The sequence below is a fragment of the Cebus imitator genome, unplaced genomic scaffold, assembly GCF_001604975.1.
Source record: "Cebus imitator isolate Cc_AM_T3 unplaced genomic scaffold, Cebus_imitator-1.0 Scaffold246, whole genome shotgun sequence".
Taxonomy (NCBI): Eukaryota; Metazoa; Chordata; class Mammalia; order Primates; family Cebidae; genus Cebus; species Cebus imitator.
This window is the reverse complement of record NW_016107561.1, coordinates 1,597,568-1,613,809: the sequence shown is the minus strand read 5'-3', so window position 1 is coordinate 1,613,809 and position 16,242 is coordinate 1,597,568. Positions and strand designations below refer to the sequence as shown.

At 37.9% G+C, this 16,242-nt stretch overlaps 1 protein-coding gene and 1 pseudogene across 2 annotated transcripts in view; one reads left to right on the top strand and one right to left on the bottom strand.

The window, feature by feature from the left end:
* MACROD2 (mono-ADP ribosylhydrolase 2) overlaps positions 1–16,242 on the top strand; it is a 1,539,224-nt gene that overhangs the window by 1,046,387 nt on the left and 476,595 nt on the right. The gene's annotated exons all lie outside the window — the stretch shown is intronic.
* LOC108282622 lies at positions 4,159–4,640 on the bottom strand (annotated as a pseudogene). The gene has a single exon (XR_001816502.2). The product of XR_001816502.2 is annotated as a ubiquitin-40S ribosomal protein S27a-like (transcript).

The following is a 16,242-nucleotide window of genomic DNA, read 5'->3' as shown; positions in this document are numbered from 1 at the left end:
TCAGTAATTATCATTAGACAAGCTATACTGGGGTGAAAAGCTGCTGCTTTTTCTTCTGTAGCCATGTGAACCCTGGGGAGTGCCAAGGGAATTAAAATAAGAACAGAGCACACTGCTGTTTCATCTCGGCTACTGCAACATCTCTGCTTGACACCCTGTGTTGAACAAGAGGCTATTTAGTAGATCTCAACAATTATGCATGTACTTTCCTGGCAGAGAACTCTTTGCTGCTTTGTCAAGATTATGTTGAATCAGCATAAAATCAGGCCTGACTTATTTCTGGAAGGAAGCAGCCTCTCTCTTACCCTTGGAAACAAGATGATCATAATCAAGTTGTGCATATACAACATTTCTTTTGAGTATAGACAACAACTTATTCTTGTAAAGAATTTAAAATTTAATTCTCATATCTCCACTGGGATTGCTGCCGACTGTCCCACCCCTATCCCCCACCAGCCTTAGTTTTTGGTGTATTTCTAGCTCTGTCCATCTTGGGGCAACTACAGGAGGTTTTGGTGGCTGTCTTTGTCTCTGATGGAATCCTAACCCTTTTGTGATGTGGGCCTTCATATAAGTATGTGACGTGGAAAATGAAACCCATGTGTGAATACAGAGTTAATTAGTATGAAAAGTCCGATTTTCTACCACATTTCTTGCCAGCAGCTGTGATTAGGAGCACTTAAGATTTCCAGGTCTCCTAATATTTTTTAACTAAATTCAAGCATAGAGATTCTGAAATATCCCATTCTGTGATATTATAGATGCATGACAAAAAGGGAATTAATCTTGGAAGGTATTGTTTGTGTGTATGTGTGTGCAGGTGTCTGTGTGTTTCAGACTTGGAGTTCATTCACTACACTTTCTGCACATAAAGGTAATTTGTTCTAAATGTTTTAAGCAGCAGCAGCAGCAAATTTTCTGAAGTCTTTAATCATTGGGATGATTATTTAAGGCATGTTTTAATGAAGGACCACTTTAAAAAAAAACCCCAGAGTAAGACTGATGTCCAGTTGACATTTTATCTGTGTTCTCTAATGGAAATGATCTCCATGGCAGAGATGAAAATAAGACCTTTGAATTGTGTGGAGTAAAATAAGATGGGTCAGCTGAATTGGGGGAATCGGGGGATGGTCCTTAGAAAGGAAATAGTTGCATTTGGCTGGAGCTAGGGAGACCCAGTGACAGAGGGAGACTGAAAACATCTCATAGCTCCTGTCACCTTTGGGTAGAAACATACACAGTTTGAGCAGAATACAAAGTTACAGAGGTCTAAGAAATTAGAAAAGAAAACCAACAACTTCCCCTTTATTCCTGATGCTATGGCTGGGAGGCAAATGGGGTCTTCCAAATATGTGAGTACATGCAGCCATGCACAAATGTTATTCACTGATGAGGATGGAGTGTTGATGCCCTTAGGAACAGTATCACTTGTGGACTAGGTGGTAACAAAAAACTAGAAAGATGTGCTTCTCATATCTTGATATCACAGTCTATCAGAGAAGATGGAGGAGGAGGAGGGATACTGGTCTAGCTTGCTGTGCAATCTCCTTCTCCTGCCCCATTCTCCTCCTTATCAAGGACCTCCTAACTCTATTCCTAATGCCTCTTTTCCTTTGTATTTTATACCTGGTCCCTGCCCTTAATAGCCAGCCCGGGAGGGATGAATATGCCTAGTTCCTGGTGCCCTGCCTTTATGGCCTTAGAAAACCTTTCTCTAAAACATCCCTGTGCCCTTCACGCTTGCATTCAAGTTTCATGTGAGACTTGCAAACATTGAGCATAATAAGAAAGAATATGCAGCAAACCATCTTAAAAGAAAGACTACAAATTATTTTCGCATTAAAACTATTAAAAAGTATATTTCACTTTGGTAGACAGCAGAGAAAAATCTCTTTTAAGTTTAAAAGAAAAAGGCATTTTCTTAGCAGAATAAACAAGGTAACGGAGTGTGGTACAGATTGATCAAAGAAATAAAATAATATATTTTATTGCACACTTCTAGCTCTTTGCTGGAAATACTTGACTATAAAAGCCTTTTAAAAAGTCTTTTGAAAGACAGGGATATAACACATTGTTTGTCTTACTAGCAGAGGAAACAAAATGATCAGTGAAAGCGGGGTAAGGATGAGGGGATTCTTAAACTGTTTTCCATGCATATGATTCCACTTAATCAGGGCTGGAACAAAGGATAGCATTTTTCTTTCCTTTTTCCGTATGTGTTATTTCATATTATTAAATGAGATTTGAGTGAACTGAAGTAAATCAGCCAAAACCCAGCTTGGATTAGATCCCCTAAACTTCCTTATGCCCAGATTTTTTCCAGATGGTTTCTCATGTCGCCGGTTTAATATCAACAGTGTGTGACACGCTAGAAGAATATTTCTTAGACTAGTTCAGTCCTTGAAAGATAATTACACTGTCAGTTGCCATCACTGTTACTGTGAAAGTGCAGATAACTGGGGTAAGTATATTAAAATCCAGCCCCGAACCAGCCCGACTTTCAGATAGTGCATCTAAGAACCTTCGCTCATTTTTGTCACTATCTGTCTACGTTACACAGTGTAACACTGATATCTTTTTGACAGCCAAATGCCTGCAGGTCACTTTTTGGTTATATGCTAAGGAAAATATCAAGAAATTTGCAGGATGAAAAAGACTGTATGCTCGTGTCTGCTTAAAAACTCTGATTTCTCTGCTTTTCCACTTTCATTTATAAGTTGAAAATGTATTTTTAGGCCAGTACCCACTTTGGACCTTTTTTTTATTGTACCTCTGACATTACTTACGGCACATTTTGCAGCTGGGTTTAAAAGCATGTTAGCAAGCAATTGTAGGTACCATGTCAACAAATGTGGAAAACAGAATGAGACTAACAAATAAGGAATGCCTGCAAAATCATGATTTGAGGTGAAAATAAAAGAGTTTCATGAAAGTGCTTTTAAACTCTTTTTATTTTAATATAATCACCGTCTTACAGAAAAGTTGCAAGAATGGTGGAGAGAACTCTGGTAATACGTTTACCAGGGTGACCAGTTGTCAACATTTTAAACATTTTTTCGATATGCTTTTTGTTATTTTATATCTATTTTCCCTTGAACAATGAAAATAAGTTATGTACCTCTTTGCCACTTTACTTTTCAATAATTTAGTATTTCCTAAGTACAGGAATATTTTCTCACATGACCCCAGATAAATTATCATGGTAGGAAATTATAGTGAGTAAAATGCTGTTGTTCAATCCACGATTCACCTTTAAATGTTGCCAGTTTTCCCGGTAATGTGCCGGATCCATTGTATTTAACCATCTCCAGCTAGCTCTGGGATATCATGAAGCTGCTTTTAAAAATGCAGCATTTTTCACGCCTGTAATCCCAGGACTTTGGGAGGCCGAGGTGGGTGGATCACGAGGTCAAGAGATCGAGACCATCCTGGTCAACATGGTGAAATCCCGTCTCTACTAAAAATACAAAAATTCAGCTGGGCATGGTGGTGCGTGCCTGTAATCCCAGCTACTTGGGAGGCTGAGGCAGGAGAATTGCCTGAACCCAGGAGGCAGAGGTTGCGGTGAGCCGAGATCGCGCCTTTGCACTCCAGCCTGGGTAACAAGAGCGAAACTCCATCTCAAAAAAAAGAAAAAAAAAATGCAGCATTTTAAAAGACAATATGGAGCAAGCCAGCCACCAAGAGCTGTTCCCTGACCGTGGTGTCACTGCTCACCAAACTCCGTTGTGCTTTTCTGGTAACTGACTCGCATCTTATAGATTACCAACAGAAAGCATTTCAAATGCAAATGTTCGTCTGAAAATAAATCCCTAGAGATCTCTGAGTGTCTAAAGAGATAAACACGCAAGCAGTCTAAAGTTGCTTTTAGGTTGAATATGCACATTTATTTATAAACACGGCTGTAACCGTAAGTGATTTTCTGCAAACTTCATGGCTATATGGTGATTACTGCACAGAATTTTCTTATCTACATATTTGTTGGGAGTTGCTGAGATGATGAGTGAGTAGATACATTCACTGAGAAAATTATTTTAGCATATTAAATAACATGCCAAATAGTGTGAGATACTTTCAAACTGTAAGATACTTGTGCGTGTAGTTTCTTTTTTTTTTTCTTTTTTTTTTTTTTTAAGCTTTTTTTTTTTATTAACTCAGTTACTTGTCTTCCGGTTTGTTGAAGCAGTAAGCCAGACAACATTTGCCACAGTAATGTCTGTCAAAGTGGCTTGCCATAAACACTCCAGCACCACATTCATCAGAAGGGCACTCTCGACGAAGGCGACTAATTTTGCCATTCTCATCCACCTTATAATATTTCAGGACTGCCAGCTTGACCTTCTTTCTCTTGTGCTTATTCTTCTTGGGAGTGCTGTAAGACTTCTTCTTCCTTTTCTTAGCAGCACCACGAAGTCTCAACACAAGATGAAGGGTAGGCTCCTTCTGAATGTTGTAGTCAAAGTACGTCCGTCTTGCAGTTGCTTGCCAGCAAAGATCAGTCTTGGCTGATCAGGAGGAATTCCTTCCTTATCCTGGGTCTTGGCCTTTACATTTTCTTTCATATCTGAGGGTTCAACCTCGAGGGCGGTGGTCTTCCCCGTAAGGGTTTTCACGAAAATCTGCATTTTGGTGGCGGCCCCACCTGAGGCGCAGATGGCGGATCGAAAAGGCGCATGTAGTTTCTTTAGATATAGAAAGTCGAATTGTCAGCTGAGCAACAAATCAGTTATGGGTACTACTTGGTATATATATATATATTTTTTTTTGGTTTAGAGACAAGGTCTCACTCTGTCACACAGGCTAGAGTGCAGAGGCACTATCAAAGCTCAGTGCAGCCTCGAATTCCTGGGTTCAAGCAGTCCTCCTGCCTCAGCCTCCCACGTAGCTAGTTGTTTAATTTTAATATTTTACAGACAAGGCCTTGCTGTATTGCCCAGGCTGGCCTCAGGTGACCCCCCCACAGGCTTGGGCCGCTGCACGCAGCCTGGTATTTTTTTAGTAGTGCTGTGAGGAGAAAACCTGTCCACCATACAAGGCCACACTGGGTTTGTATTGAGGAATCAGAGTACTGATCTTTTTCCTGCCATTTCTTAGCCCTGTGACCTCATTTGCCTTATCTGTGAAATAAAACGACTCAGCCACGTGATCTCTGAGCTTCTTTCACAAGTACAGTGCTGTGATGGCTAGAGTAAACGTAGGAAAAAAGCATTATTAATTTAAAAAGCCCAACCGTGCCAAAGCTTATTCTTAAAAATAATATATGCAGTTGATATCCATTTACTCATTAGTGAAACCCCACTAGAGATGCAATACAATACAACCAGCCCCAGAGGCTGGGCATGGTGGCTCATGCCTGTAATAGAAGCTCGTTGGGAGGCTGAAGCTGGTGGATTGCTTGAGGCTAGGAGTTCAAGACCAGCCTGGCCAACAAGGTGAAACCTAACCCCCACCGTCTCTACTAAAACACAAGAATAAAATTTGACTGGGTGTGGTGGTGTGCACCTGTAATCCCAGCTGCTCTGGGATTAGGCTGAGGTGCAAAAATCGGTTGAACCTGGGAGGAGGAGGTTGCAGTGAACCAAGATTGTGCCACTGCACGCCAGCCTGGGCAACAGAGTAAGACTCTGTCTCCTCCTGCCCCCCCCCCAAAGGAATAATTCCCAGTTTGAAATTGAAATTGATTTTGCTTACTGTATGACTGGGACCTCTGTATTCAGGACTTTTTCCATTCTCATATCTTCCTTCTAACTCCATTCTCCCTTGGTATTTCTTGCCATGAAAGAAAGAATATCTCTTATCATTCCCAGTAGTTTGTCCTGTCCTCGTTTCCATTTTATTGCTTAGGCCGAGAAAACACCCTTCAGTTAATCATTCGTGCATCATTTGTGTGAGTAAGCATCACTCTGAAACTTATCTCAAAGTCCTCCCCTGTCTATCTGCAGGTCTTCTCTAATACTTCAAGCCATTTTTTTCCAACTATGGAGTAATTTACCATAGTTACACTGTTTCCTTTCATAGTTCTTGATAGTTTACAGAAATACTGTCTGCTTACAGTTATCTGACCCTAAGTATACAGCAAACTTAAGTATACCGTATATCTCAAAAGATTCTTATATTGAAGTAAATAAAAATTCAGAAGTGAGAAAGTGGAAAAGCCAAATCTTTTTTTTTTAATTTTTTTTTTTGTATTTTACTATATTATTGTGGGCTTTTTTTCAGAAAATTATTTAAATATACTGACTAGCTAAAAATACTTGGTTTCTATTCATATATTAATAGTTAAAGTAAATATTTTAAACTTTCCCATGAATAAGTACAAGTTAGTCAAGACTTTATTATTTTATGAATTATATAAAAATATAGTTCTCTTTCATTCATGGAGGGAAGGAGAATTTGGTCATATTACTGGCCAGTGCATATAATCTACTCAGCTGATGTAGATATCTGAGTGTTCATATCAGGCAAATGTGCTCCAGGAGGCTGGGATGAAGCTAGAGACATGGCCTTCATGTCACTCAGCATTTGAGATGCAGGGACATGCTGCCAACACCTGGGAATAATATAGAATGTGAATAACTCCCAGATTATCACAGTATATAAACCACTCCCTGGAAGCAAATCGGGAACCTTGTCCATGCGACTTCACCCTTTCCAGACTCCTGGGTACCTTTTAATGATCACTTCTGTGGTGCATTACAGGATGCTCTAGTGACAACTTAAAGGCCGTAACGTGGCTGCCAAAACTGCCTAGCGAGTTTTAAATATGGGAGGATTATATCCTAGAGACTCTGTTTAAAAGTCATGCGCTCAAATAACTACAAGGGCCAGGTGGTAGCACATGAATGAAGCTTGCGCTGGGTACCACAGTGAAAGGGAAAACATGTGGCCCCCGTAAAGAGGGCAGCTGTTTCTCTGCTCCAGGGAATGGTACCAGGTCAGAATGTGGCCTCAGAGTTACCACTTCTTCTTGCCTTTAGCAAAAAGCTGGAAATTCAGATTTTTTTGGTTGGTGTAATTTTCTGAATCTTAAATATTAGCAAATTTACTTTAGGAAAGACTGTGCCAGCTCACTATGTCTGTAGGTCATCAGTGTGTGAATTCTGAAAGAGAATCCAAAAAGATGTTAATGTGCTTCAGCAGGTACAGTTTCTGTTGACTTTAGTTGGTTATAAGCCACATGGCCTGGGCTCTGGCTCTAGGTATCTCCATAGGAAAAGTCCTGCATTTTCTGTGGAGTTGCTACCTCCCATCCTACCGTGTTCTTATCATGGCAAAGATGTGCATGGACTTCCCAAGTTCTATTGAGAGTTTCAAGGAAATCTCAGATCTTCCATCCTTTGTGTTTCTTTCCTGGTAAAATGGAGATTTCCGGGGTCCAGGCCTTCGGGATAGAGGACACACCTGTATACAACATGTTGTTTTTCTTTCTGTGTTGATGCATTAGTCAGTGTAAGCTAGACTGCCACATAGCCAACTAATGTGGAATGTTCAGTGACTAAACACACAGAGACTTTATCTCTTGCTCCCACTCTAAGTCTTACAGTGTGTGTCCACACCGTAGGCTGCTCGGTGACCTACACTAACAAATGGCTTACTCTTTGTGATGCTGCCGCCCTCAAAATATGGCCTCTAGGAATTTCATAACTTAGCAAGAGAGCAGTGGCGGGGGAACATCAGTTTGGTTCAGAAGTGACGCGTATTACTCTTGCTTATGGCCCTTTGATCAGAACTAGTCATGTAGTTCCAAACGAACTGCAAGAGAGGCTGGGAAACACAAGACCACCTATGAGATATATATCTCACATGAAATATGTGCTCCCACCATGTTTTCCTGACCATCAAACTCAGACTTGGGGCTCCCATTAATAAGCAACCTAGTGATGGTTTTAGCCTCAATCCTTCCAAGATGCCAAGATCAGTTTCTACAGGTATCATCTGAAAGTTACCAGAACAATCTTCTAGCTTAAGTCTTGTGAATAAAAGGTTGGAGCTTGGGAACACCAGCATTTTAGAATCCAACAGTTTAAGGGGCCTCCTTATGCAGGGCTGCTGTTCCTCTTTCCCGGCCATGTCATGATCACAGCCTAAGAGAAGGGAGACAGAAATCTTCCTGAATGCCTTGACCGGAACATGATTTCCCTCAATAATTCTGAAACCAGGGCTCAGCCAAGAAATTGTAGAGAAGGATGGGGAAGGACCTTCTGCTTAACTCCTGCCGGGAGTGGTTCTAGTCCTCAGTGTCACATTAGTTGATCATAAGTATAAGCTTCCTCGATATAGGGGGCTATGTAGAAAAGTTTGCATTTCTGGAGTTTTGTGTATCTTTGTTTTGTTGGGAAAATGTTCACTTTTATTTCTTAAATGATATTATTTTTTAATTGACAGATAAAATTGTATATATTTATCATATATAAAAAGATGTTTTGAGTTATATATGAATGCTGTGGAAGGACTAAATCTAGCTAATTAACAAGGTCTTATTGTTTGTATGATGAGAACACGTAACTTTCATTCTTTAGCATTTTTTGAGAATACAATCTATTCTTATTAACTATAGTCACCATGTTTTATAATAGATCTTGAACTTATTCTATCAAACTGAAATTTTGCATTCTTTGATCACCTCTCCAGTCCCAGTTCCCTGGCCACCCACGTCCCTGGTAACCACCTTTCTACTCTCTGCTGTGATGAGATTTGCATATAAGAAGTGAGATCATGCCGTAGTTGTTTTTTTCTGTGCCTGGCTTATTTTGCTTAAAATGACGTCCTCCAGATTCAGCTGTATTTTGAGGTGGTAGCTTCACACAGAAGTAGACCATTTGTTGATCTGGATCACTGTGTAACAACCATGCTGATGTACAGTGTTAGACACGTTCATTCTACCGCAAGGGACAGGATTTCCTTCTTGTATGGCTAAATAGTATTCCATTGTGTGTCTATTGATGGTCACTTAGGTTGATTCCATATGTTGGGTATAGTGAATGATACTGTAATAAATATGAGAGTGCAGATATCTCTTGGACATACTAATTTTATTTCCTTTGGATACATGCTTGGTAGTGGTATTGCTGGATTATATGGTAGTTTTATTGTTTGTTTTTTGAGGAACCTCAAAAAATATACATGTTTTCAATTTATATTGAAATTTATGTAATATATGAAACAATTCCCATTGTTTTTCATACTGGCTGTATTAATGTACATTTCCACAAATGGCGTGCAAGGATTTCCTTTTCTCTACATCCTCGCTAACACTTCTCGTATTTCATCTTTTTTATATTAGCCATTCAAGCAAATGTGAGGTAACATCTCATTGTGGTTTTAATTTGCATTTTCTTGATGATTAGTGATGTTGAACATTTCTTCATATAGCTGTTAGAATGTTTGCACTTTGAAATAGTTTTATCCAATCTGAGCGAAGTTCTCTGCCATGTGCACTGTTCCAGATTTACAGGCTTGGGGATCAATCTTGCTGGGAGGTGGAGAATAGAATGACTACAACTCTTATGTATAACTTTTAGTTATAAATGACTGAGAACCCAGCTCAAATGAGCTCAAGCAAGACAAGGAATTGATTGGCTCTAGCAATTAAAAGTCCAGGGGAAGGACTGGCTCCAGTTACAACTGGAATCAGCTGCCTTGGCACCCACACTTGCTATTCTTTTGTTCTCTACGCTGACTTTATGTTGAGCCACTTCCTGTTGGCCCTAACTTTAGAAATTCTCAGGTTCAAGTTTAGCAAAAGAAGTATTAGAATCCTTTCTTGCATCCTCAAAAATCCTGAATTTCACTCTAATTGGAACAATTTAAGTCACATGTCCGGCCCTGAAGCAGTGGCTATGACTTGTGATGTCGTGATTGGTTTCATAAATCAAACCAAAAAGCAGATGTTGTTGCCAGGCCCACAGACAAAAAAAGAAACAGAAGAAAAGGTAACAGAGGATCAACATATATCCACTAAAGCATGAAGGGGGAAAATAGATAATTACCTCAGTATTTCAGTTATTTAACCTGAATATATTTTTGTTTCTACCAATTATTATCATCTTTTCTTGTGCCTGCTGGCTTGGGATACTATCTTCAGAATCTCCTATTGGTTAAAACTCTGCTGAAGAAATTTAACTCTTAAGGTATATTTTAATCTACATTTGTAGGTCAATACAGAAATACTTTTTACTGAAGCCACTATTTTATTTTTAACATGGTGCTATTTGTACATCTGGAAGCCTGCAGATAGCTGGAAACAGTTTGGATGTCCTTGAAAGGAAAAACGGTTATAATCTCTGGATTTCTATTTGGATTTATGTAAGTCAAAGAGGAGGTTGAGACAGAAATAATTATTTTCCAAATACCTTCCTCTATACTTCCTTCCTTTTCTTTGGTTTATTTTTCAGGGATATCTCTGTATATAGATGTGTTCCTCTTGAAAATATTTACAGTTTCCCTGACTTTTTTTTGGAAATGTTACTTTGTTAGGAAAATATACTCTATTAATTTTATTACAGATATCTAGTTTTATCATATTTATAAACTTTATATTCTAATTGTTTTAAGTTTACAAAGAACTAAACCAGATATTTAGATATTTAGGTCCTCATACTGGTGAAAAATTAAATTTGGCTTATGGTGCCTCTGTATCTGTAGCAGATGATGGAAGGCATTTGTTTGAGAGGGCCCCAAATGATCACATGAAATACACAGATTAACATCGGCCAGATGAGGATGGGAGATGGGACTTGTATTATTTGAACTTGGAAACATAGTGTTTTCTACAGTATATTCTTAGAGAACTAATCTGCAAGGGTTACTTGGTCAGATAGATTGAGGGAAATGTGGCATTCTTTACTTGAAAATTAAAAATAAACATTGTCATTATGTTTTCTGGCAAGTCCTATAATTTTTTTTTTAAGTCCTATAATTTTTAAAAAGTGTTTAACACTAACATCACACTTCCCAAACTTACTTTGACCACAGTTTTTCCCAAACCTACTTTGACCAGTTATTTATTTATTTATTTATTGCATGAGGAGTTAATAACATTCCCTGGAATCACAGGGCAAACTTGGAGAAATATGTTCTTTAGTATTTCAAAAGGAACCCATCATGTGTCTTGCTGAACACCCCTTTGACAACATTTAAACTCTTTCCAGTTTAATCAAAAGGAAAGGGAGCTTTTCACTGTACAAATATTGATTGAAAGCACTGTATATATTCACTCAAATTTCTCAGGTAAGAGGAAAGGGTATGTTTCCTGGAAATGACAGCATGAGCACTTGCCAAGCCCTCATATAAATCAATGTTCACTTTTGTAAATCATAAATCCATTAGCCTCTTAAGAGAATTTCTTAGTTTTATTCTCAAATTTGCAATGGAAACTGTTCTTAAAGTAATTGCTTTTAGTAATTTACTTGTGTAAAGCAAAATAGTCTTTAAAATTAACTTTTTCTAATATATGTAATTTCCAAAGTTAATTTCTGAAAAAGAAAAACAAACTTCAGTGACATTCGTTGTAATCTATCTAGGATTTATTCCCTCTGATAGGTACTACCGATTAATTTAGCTAACTTCTCAGAAGATCTGAGTCTGAAAATCTTTCCTTATAAATTAGTTTATTTGGTTTCTTTATGCTACCAGTACAGTGATTTCTATATAAATTTAAATTTTATTATCTGTACTATGATTTTATATGCTTTTAGTTTAAAATAAAGTATTTCGCATGAATGCATGAGAGCCCACACTTATTTTATATTTGAATGTGAAAAGCGATTCTGCTAAAAAAACTCATTGCCAACTTACTAAAATTGATGGAGTGTATGTTTTTAGTCAGCAGACTATCAAAGTGACATGCAAAGCCTAAGAAAGATGTAGCCCCAGGAGGAAACTTCATCTGAAGGTCCTCTAAATGCAAGTAAATCAAATTTTAACTACAGAAAAATTTAAATTACAAAGACATCTTATCCACATTACATTATGACAAAATAGAACTAATAATATTCATATTACCAATAAATTGAAAAGTGCCAGAGTGAAAACCACAAGGGTACTTTTCAAACAGTATTATTAAATAATAAAGAAGACTAATTGCAGAAAATTTGGAAAAGCAGAACACTGCAAGGCACATAAAGAAATACTCCACCATCCTAATACCAAAATAACCATGATGTGTTGGCATTGTTCATTCCAGTCTTACTCATCTTACATTTCACTAAGCCATAAACTATGGTGTTTTCCCGTGTCGTTTTAAACCAAATGAACATCATTTTTTAATAGCAGCATAATATGCCTTCACATGCCAAAACAAAATAGTACTTTTTCTTAATGAAAATAAACTTTTGTGTCTGTTGTTTTGCCTTTTCCCCTGAGAATAGAAGCAAGTTCGTTGTAAGAAAGGCTGGCATCAGCTCTTTGTAGGAGTACGTGCACAGATTTCGAATTACTATGTTCTGTTAGGAATATTTCATAGGAAAATCAGCGAAGGTTTTTCTTTAATTTCCTTTCCTTAGTTCTCTAATTAAGGAATAGAAAGAAGACAGCGTAGGATGAGAGAGGCCAAGAACTCTCTTATAAGTTGTTCAGTAGAAGAGTAGAAAGATTGTAAAATTCAGCCAGATCAACAATTCTATTAAAGAAGCCCTATCTGCTAGGTAAACCTGAAATGTGTTAAAGTGATTTTACCTAAGCCACACCTCCTACCTGTATTTCCTTAGGCCTTCATCAAAGAACCCCCTTGTGAGCCTTTCCTTTCTGAATCTCCGTCCCTGTTTTCCTGTTACTGTCCCAGCACACACCTCGATTCCTCTCCCGCCCTTAGGAACTCTGGCACTTAGAATGGTGTATCCAAACTGCAGTCAAGCCTTCATAACCTTGTATTGACACACATCTGTGACAATTTTACTCTCCCACCTGATTCTTAGCATACTGTTGAAAAAATTTTCGAAGATCTGCTCATATCTCTCTTGAATCTCAACCAGTCAAACAGATTCAGCTCAGTGTGATTTTGTGTGTGACATTGCCAATAATTACAAACCTTAGGCACTGGTCCAGCATGAGGGCATAATTAATGAGTGCACTTTTTCTGCAGGTGCTATTGGCAATAGTGCTCTTACCAATAATCTCTGAGCATAATTAACTAAACAAAAATGTATGCTATTTCATACATGAGCATGAGCTCATGAGCAGGTACCAGGTAGTATCCACCAACTTTGGGCCAATCCTGCATACTTGGCATGTTGTAATGATATATTTTTTTTTATCCTAGGAAACTATGCTGAGTTCTGGTGATAAAACACAGTGAGAAAAACATCAGATCTTAATTATTTTCATTAAAAAACATAATTCTAAGAACAACTCTGAAATCATCTAGAATTTGGAATATATTCTAGAGACACACATTCTTTCTTTCTCTCATTTTACAAGAGAGGGTTATATTTAGTTGGCTTTTTTCATAAACATCTATTTTACCTGAATTTGAAGATTAAATTTCTTAATATTTATATGAGAAAGGTAGACAAACGCTAAAGGTGTTTTGCCCAGTCTAAGGAGAAGAAAGTAACACACCATGAAAGCACAGGAGTGTTTTAGAAGATTTTTAGCTCTGGCAATTGGGAATCTGCTGGTTTAAATTTCTATGATTTCAGCTTCAGGGCAATCCAAATCATACAGGGCTTGGACGTCATTGCATCAATTCTAATACTTTTTGTTTTTCTTTCTCCTCAAAACCCCGTATATTCATTGTATTGAGGTGTGGCTTCAACCTTCAAGGATCCATTCTCAGTATGCTTGAAATCTAAAGATGAAATGAATTTCATAACTGGAAAATCCAGTTATCGGGCATGAGCAAATGGCTGCATTTGTTTTAGATTCTTTTGCTAGTCACTTCATTTTCCTCTAATTTAACAAGGTCATGTATGAAATTAGACTCAGCTGTTATTTATTTTATTACTGAGCTCCAAGGTATAAATGTTCCTTTCTTATCTAGAAGTTTGCCTTTGACTTTCTTGCTCTTTATATGTAGATACCTATGTCATGCTTTTCAGCCTCCAAAGATGCAAGCTCAAAGTTAATTTTACCATCTTTGACTCATCTAGAAAAGTAAGGAAGCCATTTTCTCCAAGTGAACAATCCAATTGTGCTGTCTTGAGGAACAAATCATCAGCAGCATTTTTTTTTTTTTTTTGAGATGGAGTTTCACTCTTGTTACCCAGGCTGGAGTGCAATGGCGTGATCTCTGCTCATCGCAACCTCCGCCTCCTGGGTTCAAGCAATTCTCCTGCCTCAGTCTCAGAGTAGGTGGGACTACAGGTGTGCACCACCATGCCCAGCTAATTTTTTTATTTTTAGTAGAGATGAGGTTTCACCATGTTGGCTAGGATGGTCTCCATCTCTTGACCTCGTGATCCGCCCACCTCGGCCTCCCAAAGTGCTGGGATTATAGGCGTGAGCCACCGCGCCCAGCTAGCATTTCGTTTTAATAGAAAAGCTGTTTTTGTTTTGCTCTATTTTTTTTTCTTGCAAGGTTTGCTTCCAAAGTTCTTAAATAAGGATCCATTTTCTTATTTTGCACTTGTAATTTGGACTCTACTTTTGAAATGCATTTGAAGCTGTCTTCTAACACAAGGCACATGTATTATAACATCATTAAAATAGAAAGTTAAAAGTTGTGGGTGGGAAAAGGCAAACATATACCAGCAGAATGAATGAATACCATGAATGAATGAATGCCGTGCATAAATGAATATCATGGATGAATGAATACCAGCTCTACTGAGGACCTATGGCTAAGCTAGAGAGCTTACTGAGAGCTCAGGGCAATGGAGGCAGAAAGGAAAAATGATGGATTACTTAGTTCTGCTTGGAGAGTGGAACTGGAGTAGGGAAACCTACTGGGTCATCAGGAGAGGCAACTTTTCCATAGCACTGAGTTACAAAAGGCATTTGTATATTTTTTTAAAAGATAGGATAGACTTTGAAATGATTTTAGTGATTTTTAAAACATTTCATGGAAGCATCTTATGCCCTGAGAAAAGAGCACATAAGAATAGGGCTAATGAATTTTCACAGACTGAGCATATTCATGGAACCAGCACCCGGAGCAAAAACTGCAATGTGTAGCCTCTCAACAGCCCCTGTGTTTCCTTCCAGCCACGATTCCCTCCTCCCCAAAGGTCCTGTTATTGTTGACTTCTTAGAACATAAATTGGCTTCAGCTTTTTTACTTTACATATTTTAAAATACATTTCAATCATTTACTTTATCTTCACTTTTAAAATAATACTTTTGTTCACTTATGGTTTCATCCATCTATTTATTAACTTATTGATCCATACAAAAATTCTTAAACACCTGCCATACAACTAACAACCATGAGGTTGAGAATATTTTAAACCTTTAAATTGTTTTTTTTTAATTTGTATGCACTAAAATTCACTTCTTTCTTTCTTTTTCTGTGAATGATTACATGAATTTTGACACATGTAGATTAATGTAACCATCACCTTACAAGGGATTCAGAACAATCTCATCACCTCCCCAAAGCACCTCTTAATACCTTCTGTAGTCACATTTTTTGCAAACCCCTAAGTTTGGGCAACTCTTGATGGAGCTTTATATTTGAGTTTCAAGGCAGTAATGAGGATACATTTTTCACCTTCATTTCTCAGCTACAAACATTCCATTTCACCTTCCTCTATCTCTGCATCTCCATCATGCTACTCATTTCATTTTTTGACTCTGAAAGGCCAAAGTTTTTCTGTCTATATTAAGAAAGATATTTTTCTAGTCAAAAATTACAGTACTTCACCAGACTGACTAACTTTGTTTTCTGCACAAAATCATTTTTTTTTTCTTTCCAGAGGTTGGGTCACTTTTGCTGCTAAGCATGGGAATTTTGACCTTTGGGAGAGGCTCACTCTGAATCTTCCACTGTAAATAAAACAAATCCCAAGATAGAGTGGAAAAGAAATACCCAGAGCTGAATTAGGAGCAGCTGGCAGATGAGCCCTGAAATGCAAAAATATCCTTTTGAGTTTTTCAAAATTCTAGTTTGCTGAGAAAATATTTATTTTTTCCCAATTAATCCACACTCAATAATTTCCCCAAGTTATCTTTTGTTTGGGAAGTTCTGTACCACACTGTAGTAACACCGATAACAGTGAAGTAGGTGGTGCTTTGGAAGGAAATCAATTGACTTACATTGCTTTATGCATAGCAGCAGTTGGAAAACTGTGCCCATGATTTCAGTGG